This window comes from Macaca fascicularis, chromosome 12 (genome assembly GCF_037993035.2).
Source record: "Macaca fascicularis isolate 582-1 chromosome 12, T2T-MFA8v1.1".
NCBI classification, from domain to species: Eukaryota; Metazoa; Chordata; class Mammalia; order Primates; family Cercopithecidae; genus Macaca; species Macaca fascicularis.
Window position 1 is genome coordinate 79,512,291 of NC_088386.1, and position 8,881 is coordinate 79,521,171.

Genomic DNA, 8,881 nt, shown 5'->3' on the forward strand with positions numbered 1-8,881 from the left:
ACACTGCATTTCACGATGCTCTGAAGGGAATATAAGGGAATGGAGAATGTTTCTCTGATCATTTTGTTGTATTTTTCTATCACTTCTCTTGCCACTTTCCTCCTGGGTTGAAATTACAAAAGGCATAGGGGAAAAAAACAAAACAAAACAAAAAAAAACTAAACAAAGCTGGTTTTATTACTTGACTGCCTCATAAAGGTGATTTTTACTATCAGCAGTGCCCAGGGCTTATTTTCTTCTGGGAAGGTCGAAGCGAGAAAAAGAAGCACAGGGCACAGTTGCATTGCTAACACCATCCCAGATGGGAAATAGAGAAGTGAGCTTATCTCTAGACAGCATTTAATATGTTTGATGAAGATTACCTTTGATGTACATAGATTATCCTTAATGAGTTATGTTTAATACAATTCAGAAAAATATAAAATATGTATTCAGTAATAACGAATTATGATAATCTTTTGCAAACCTGATAAGACATCATTCCAAAATTAGTAGTACTTATCTGTTCGCTCTGTGTACCAGAATTTTGATGGCAAAATTAAACTGGTGTTCTTGAAGTCCAGGTAGCTATATAAAATCATTCCTTTAAGACTTTTCAAATTGACAAAATTATTAATGAAAAATGAATAAATCAACTTTATAAAATGGAAACAAGATGCCATTTATATAAACATGATTATTTGCTTGACAAATTTTAAATAGTATATACATGGCACTCATATTAACTTCAAATTTCTTCTTACTATGTAAATGCTGAAAATACCTGCGCAGATACTGTTAAAAACGTGGTCTTTTTTCTCATTCTCTCATTTATCTCATTGTCTGAGTTTTGATGGCATATTTTTTTTTGTAGCTCATATTCTACAGTGAAACCCTGCCTTCATTGTTTGTTTAGTGATATAAGAACACTAGCTTTGTTGTTAGGCAAATGTGTTCCTAGTACTAGCACCACCAGTGACTGGTGGGCAAGTCACCCACCGATTGTAGCCTTGATTTCTGCAAAAGGGAATATGGTATGCCTTAAATATTTATTTGAGGACTGCATAAAATATTGTCTATAAATTGCCTACCACAATGTTTGATGTATTATAAAAGTTTTATCATTATTATTGTGATCATTATCTTGATCATTTTCCCAGTTGCACAATACTATTAATCTCTATATTAGTACATGTTCAAAGTTCAGATTTTCATATATCAAAGTCTTAATCAACTGTATTATTAATGTTACTTCCTCTAATAATGTTTTCTTACAATGCCTAATGTCAGTAACTTAGGCATAATGTCAATAAATTTTTTCCAAATTAAGATCCTGTTCTTTAGTTTATTGTCTCATTCTTCTGGTCATTCTTTGAATGTTTCCTCTTTCTCAATTTTCTCAGTGTTATGTCCTCTCTGCTGTGATATCTTCTAGTTTACAAACTTTCCTTTCAGATGGAAAGCACAACTTTTAGCCTGTACCTATTCTTAAAGTGAACTTTCTCATGCTGGAGAACTATGGGTATCTCTATATCTTATCTGTGTTTTAGCAATACCAAGTTTTATTGACTAATTATTTCATACTCATAATAAAATAATTTGCACACGTGCATCATATGAAGCACTGTCTTAATATATGTTTTTAATGATTTTAAGGGTTTTTTTTGTTTTGTTTTTCAGAAACACACTAGAGGAAGGAAAATGCAGAGACAAAGAGCAGAGATCATAGTGAGAAGAAGGGCGTATTTGTCATCTAAAAGTGGCTATATTGCTTTACCGGGACAGTGGAATTTTGATTCTGGATTTTTCTGGCAATTACACTACTATACACTCCCTAGAGGGAGAGGGCTATTTTATAAGGATGATGCTTCAACTATTTCAAAGGAAACACTAGAAGCTTGCTCTAGACATGATTGATGATAGTCTTTCAAGAAGTAACCCAAACTATCAGTGAGAAAGACAAAAGTGTGTGACTTTTCTCTAGCTTCTGTAGCTGGACCAGCAATTACTTGACAGGATGCATTATTTTAAGTTGTTCATTTTCATACAGAAAAGAAGGTTACAATTTTTGGCTGTTTCCACATAAAGGAAGTGAAATGGGCATTTGAAAATTTGTAAAATAAAATAGGGATTTTCTGTTGGGAAATGGAGGTTAAATCGAAGGTTGAGTGACCATTTTCTTCAATATTGATAAACTGATAGCATTTTCTTGTGTGGACATAGTTTGTGTTCTACCTACTAGCAGTCTGTACATATGCTTCTTCAAAATAGCATGATAACATTTCTTGTATTTTCCTTGGACAATACTTAATATAGTGCTGAAAAGAAATTTTCATCAAATAAAAGCTTTTGCAGATGCTGCTTCTAAAAATATGCTTTCCTTTGTGACAGTTTTTTCCTTTGATGATTTTTGGTTATCATGAAAATGAACTACCGCAATTACAAAGAATATACTTATATAATTTATACAAACAACACATGCCATTTGAATAATTTATTTAATAGAAACTTTTAAATATATGGACTGTGTAGTGCTATATACTACCGATCCAAGGTCTGCTCTTAATATGTACATTTTTATGTCCATTAACAGTAATCACTTGAACCTATCTTCTATTAATTGTAATTAATATAAGCACATGTTCAATCTTTGCCCTTTTCATAATAGGTGCATAAGAAACACTTTGCAAAAGAGATAATGTCTTGAATAAATTGCATTGTCTCAACAGAAACTGGCTGGAAAAAAATTGTCAGGAAGGTTTAATAAAAGCAACGCTATATGTAAGATTCTTAGATCTAATACATATGTTCATTTTATATATAGTTTTATTTTTAACTCTAGGGATATTTTCATGCATATTTCCTTGAAACTGTAATTAGGATATTAATAGGATATATATTCATTAATAAACATTTTTATAATTCATATCATGTTCCAGATACTAGTCTTTACAAATATATCTTTTAAATATTGGTTAGAATACAAATATTAACTTTTTAAATTAAAATAGAAATCCTAGGAGGCGGTAATTCTTATTTCACAGAGGAGGAAACTGAGACACGCAGTGGTGAAATGATTGCCTGTGATCATACACCTAGTAAGTACAGGAATTCCTCAATATCGTTAATAGGTTCTTGGAAACTGCAACTTTAAGTGAAGCAATGCATAATGAACCAATTTTACTATAGGCTAATTGAGATAAACAAAATTAGATTAGTTCCTATGGCTTATTTCTGGTCATAAAAACATTACCAAACTTTTAGACAAAGATCTAAAACACTTCCAGTATTAAACGTTAAAGAAAATGTGAGCTATACATAAATTTAAGAAAGATTAGTTGAAATAAGTAAGATAATAGTTTACCCGCTTACTTCAGTTCAGGGTCACGGATAGCTGAAGCATCTCTTGGCAGCTCAAGATGCTAGATGGAATCCACCCTGCACAGGATGTACTTCCATTACAGGATGCACGTGTGCACACACACACGCACACACACACAGACTCACTGAGACGGAGGCCATTTAGACATACCGATGAACCTAAGGTGCACATCTTTGGGACACGAGTAGAAACCTGAGTATCTGGAGAAAACCCATGCAGACATGGGAAAATGTGCAAACTTCACATAATTTGTGACTTTTGTGTCCCTTAACTTTCCAGCAGTGTTTATAATTCGGACTTTCTTAACTTAGATGATTTTTCAGTAGCGAAATGTGTTTTGTTGGATCGTTTCTTATTCACTTTAGGGCCTAGGGATATTATCTTTTAAACTCAGATTTGAAGCAGTGTCCCGAACACTGATTCACTATGTGCTTGAGATGTCCTAATAACTCAGGACGTTTTGTTGCTGGATTTCATGATATACAACAACGATTCCCTTTTTTTCAGAAACTGCACAGGACCCTCTCAGACTTCCCATTGACCTTCTCCCAGAACTTGTTCTACCCAGACCTAGTCATCTTCTCCCAGTGACCTTGTGTCCAGATTTTAGCTAAGTGATTGAAAAATGCATTTAAATAGATAATGGAGACTAATGTCTTCTTTTTAACATTTATATGTGATCATTTCTTAAATTAGAAGAACAAGTGAGGCAGCAGAGTAAAGAGAGATAATATGCAAAAATGTAGAACAGTGGTTATCAAAATTTTCAGTGCATTAGAATCACCAGAAGGATCTGTTAAAATAGATGACTGGGGTCCCATTTCCAGAGTTAATTTCTAAAATGTTCCCAGGTGATGCTGATGCTTCCGGTTTGGGGAACTACCCGTTGAAAAACACTGATATAGAGCTTCATACATTATCAAGACATAGAATGGGAGCTGCACCTCCCTGTTATTGCTTTCTTGTAATTTAAGAGGATTAAGAGCTGTACTGTATATCATCTCATTTCTATCTTGTGTTAGCAATGACAAAATTTAAACTTCTTCAAATATGAGTTCCTGTCTGCTAGTTATCTATCATTTTAACCACAGAGGTTTATCAAAAAGAAAAGAAAATTAAGCTTTTGGTGTGGGCAGAGGTGAGTCAGAGGTGAAATGGTGGATAATGATGTCTTACGGGTCTTTAGAAGTTCACTAGATTAAAATGTATTCAGTAAGTAGGAGGTTCGCAGGAAGTGGAAAAGATGACTTCTTAAGGCTGCTCTATTAATATCATTTTCTATAAAAGACAATATAGTAAAAACTAGGAAATATGTATAAGGATTTAAAAAAGGATATTTTGAGAAAAATAAAATGTGAGCAATGATAATATTTAGATAAAATTCTTTTTCTGCTCATAAAATTTTTGCCATATTTTCTACATTGAATAGCTCAGAGGCTGGGCGCGGTGGCTCAAGCCTGTAATCCCAGCACTTTGGGAGGCCGAGGCGGGCGGATCACAAGGTCAGGAGATCGAGACCACAGTGAAACCCCGTCTCTACTAAAAATACAAAAAATTAGCCGGGCGTGGTGGCGGGCGCCTGTAGTCCTAGCTACTCAGGAGGCTGAGGCAGGAGAATGGCATGAACCCAGGAGGCGGAGCTTGCAGTGAGCCGAGATCGGGCCACTGCACTCCAGCCTGGGCAACAGCGTGAGACTCCGTCTCAAAAAAAAAAAAAAAAAAAAAAAAAAAAAAGAATAGCTCAGAAAGTAATTTGCTTTCCCTCTACTGTCTTTAAAGGTATATTATTGTCAAATTTTGATTTGAATTTGTATTACTTATTCAATAAATAATCTTGGATATTCACTCTGTCAGAAAGCATGGTATAGACTAGGCCAATATGCTCACATTATTTAATAAAAGTGTTATAAATTAAGGATCTGAAACAGCGCCTGAACACTGATAGTTGCTTGATAAATATTTTTAAATTAAGTTAAGAATAAATGAATGGAACTAAGTATTTAAGGAAATACCTGGTAAATTTCTTAAAGGCAGTGTGTTAAAGAGAAATATTCTTAAATTGAATGATGTCTTGTCTTGGATGCAAACACACCGTGGTAGCATGATGCCGAGCTGCTTGGCAGGATAAGTAGCCCTCATCACTGGTGTATTTCACAAAAGAAGACCATTCAAAAGAGATATTGCTCAGATATTTCATTCTATCTAGCTTCAGTGAATGTCTACATGAACTCACATAGTTTTGATAGCAGATTCCTAAGCAGAAACTATATTCCTGCTTCTGTGTTGAGGCAGTTGCTTATGTCCCATTTCAAACTGCAAGCTAACCTTTTCAAAATGTCAACACACTTACTTCCCATCTTTACAATCACCAGCAATTTACATTTATTCAGTAGCTTCACAGCTTGAACACTGTGTAAAATTATTTTATTCTCTGAGAACCTATGTTCCAAAGAATAACCTTCCACCTCATATTTAAGATACTTACAGATAACTGGCAAATAAATCTGTACAAACATTTCAGCATACCTTTCAACAAGCTACTCACTTGGGTATAGGAGAATTCTGTCATTTTGTTGATAAGTGAGTGTTTCAAAATGACTGTCTACTCGTAAGTTAATTGCAAGCATATGGAGAGCTGACATTGATTGAAGCTAGTGTGTGTGTCTCTCTCTAAATCCTTATTCTTAAAATGAAGGCTCCCCTGCAAAGATTATTGGAAGAAAGTCAGATGACATAGTTTCTAAAAAACTTTATATAACATGGCTATGTAATTAAATTAATTTCCACTAAATTATGCTAGCTCAGGCATTTGACTTATAATTGTGTAAATGTTGGAAAGCCAAATTACATCAGGTCGCACAGACAGCAAGTTATTAAATAAGACATTACCAGATATCACATGTTAATATCTGTTTCTTAAAATGTTCTGTTTGTAGAAGTTAGTCATCAAAAGTTTTCGTATTACCGAGAATGATGAAATTAACTATATATGAAAATCATCCTTAAGACCTGTCTTCAGGCCGGGCGCGGTGGCTCAAGCCTGTAATCCCAGCACTTTGGGAGGCCGAGACGGGCGGATCACAAGGTCAGCAGATCGAGACCATCCTGGTTAACACGGTGAAACCCCGTCTCTACTAAAAAATACAAAAAACTAGCCGGGCGAGGTGGCCGGCGCCTGTAGTCCCAGCTACTCGGGAGGCTGAGCCAGGAGAATGGCGTAAACCCGGGAGGCGGAGCTTGCAGTGAGCTGAGATCTGGCCACTGCACTCCAGCCTGGGCGACAGAGCTAGACTCCGACTCAAAAAAAAAAAAAAAAAAAAAAAAAAAAAAGACCTGTCTTCAAAAATTGTAGGACATGTTCTAAGAGTGGGATTTCTATTATATGTTTGCCTTTATGTCAACTGAGGAGAAATTTCTTTTGTTATTATTATTACCTTGATTTGAGGACAGAGTTCATTGACCAGTGAGGTTCAGGTCACTTTCATTCCACCTCAATTCAGGATCCTATTAGATTAGATTCCAGATAGACAGTCCTCATCACCAGGCTAATTTATTATCACACTCTGTATTTCTTCAACCCAAAAAACACTTTTCTAGTCCTTAAGGAAATGTAAATGGTAAAGAAAAAGCAAAGTGATGTGTTTTCCAGTATTGTACATCCTCCTGTTCCTGAAGTGGCCATCAGAGCACCACTGTTGGATTTATCACACTGATGACTCCAGCAGCCTGGCAGAGAAAAAATAATCATGGTGCTTTTCTGTACGCTGCTATATTGTTACACACACTTTAATGATAATAGTGATTTATTAGTATTACAAAACTAATACATTTATTTGGATTATTGTTTACCTCCTCATCTGAATTTTAGTATGCCAATTGATGTTTTAAAAAATTTTTTGTATTATACTTTAAGTTCTAGGATACATGTGCAGAACATGCAGGTATGTTACATCGGTGTACACCTACCATGATGGTTTGCTGCATCCATCAATCTGTCATCTACATTAGGTATTTCTCCTAATGCTATCCCTCCCTTAACCCCCCAGCCCCCAACAGGTTCCCAGTGTGGGATGTTCCTCTCCCTGTGTCCATGTATTCTCGTTGTTCAACTCCCACTTATGAGAACATGCTGTGTTTGGTTTTCTGTTCCTGTGTTAGTTTGCTGAGAATGGTGGTTTCCAGCTTCATTCATATCCCTGCAAAGGACATGAAATCATCCTTTTTTTATGTCTGTATTCCATGGTGTACATGTGCCAGATTTTTTTTAATCCAATCTATCATTGATGGGCATTTGGGTTGTCTCCAAGTCTTTGCTATTGTGAACAGTGCCTCAATAAACATACATGTGCATGTGTCTTTATGATAGAATGATTTATAATCATTTGGGTATATACTCAGTAATGAGATTGCTGGGTCAAATGGCACTTCTGGTTCTAGGTCCTTAAGGAATGGCCACACTGTCTTCCGCAATGGGTGAACTAATTTACACTCCCACCAATGGTGTAAAAGTGCTCCTATTTCTCCACATCCTCTCTAGCATCTGTTGTTTCCTGACTTTTTAATGATCGCCATTCTAACTGGCATGAGATGGTATCTCATTGTGGCTTTGATTTGTATTTCTCTAATGACCAGTGATGATGAGCTTTTTTCACTATGTTTGTTGGCTGTATAAATGTCTTCTCTTGAGAAGTGTCTGTTCATATCCTTCACCCACTCTTGATAGGGTTGTTCTTTTCTTGTAAATTTGTTTAAGTTTTTGTAGATTCAGGATATTAGCCCTTTGTCAGATGGATAGATTACAAAAAAATTCTCCCTTTCTTCAGGTTGCCTGTTCACTCTAATGATAGTTTCTTTTGCTGTACAGAAGCTCTTTAGTTTAATTAGATCCCATTGGTCAATTTTGGCTTTTGTTGCCATTGCTTTTGCTGTTTTGGTCATGAAGTATTTGCCCATGCATATGTCCTGAATGGTATTGTCTAGGTTTTCTTCTAGGGTTTTTATGGTTTTAATTCTTTCATTTAAGTCTTTAATCCGTCTTGAGTTAACTTTTGTATAAGGTGTAAGGAAGAGGGTCTAGTTTCAGTTTTCTGCATACGGCTAGCCAGTTTTCCCAACAACATTTATTTAATAAAGGATCCTTTCCCAATTGCTTGTTTTTGTCAGGTTTGTCAAAGATCAGATGGTTATAGATGTGTGGTGTTATTTCTGAGGCCCCTGTTCTGTTCCATTGGTCTATATATCTGTTTTAGTACTAGTTCCGTGCTCTTTTGGTTACTGAGCCTTGTAGTATAAAGTCAGGTCACATGACGCCTCCAGCTTTATTCTTTTTATTTAGGATTGTCTTGGCTATGTGGGCTCTTTTTTGGTTCCATATGAAATTTATAGTATTTTTTTCTAATTCTGTGAAGAAAGTTAATGGTAGCTTGATGGGGATAGCATTCAATCTATAAATTACTTTGGGCAGCATGGTCATGTTCTGTGAATATTGTATATTGATTCTCCCTATCCATGAGCATGGAA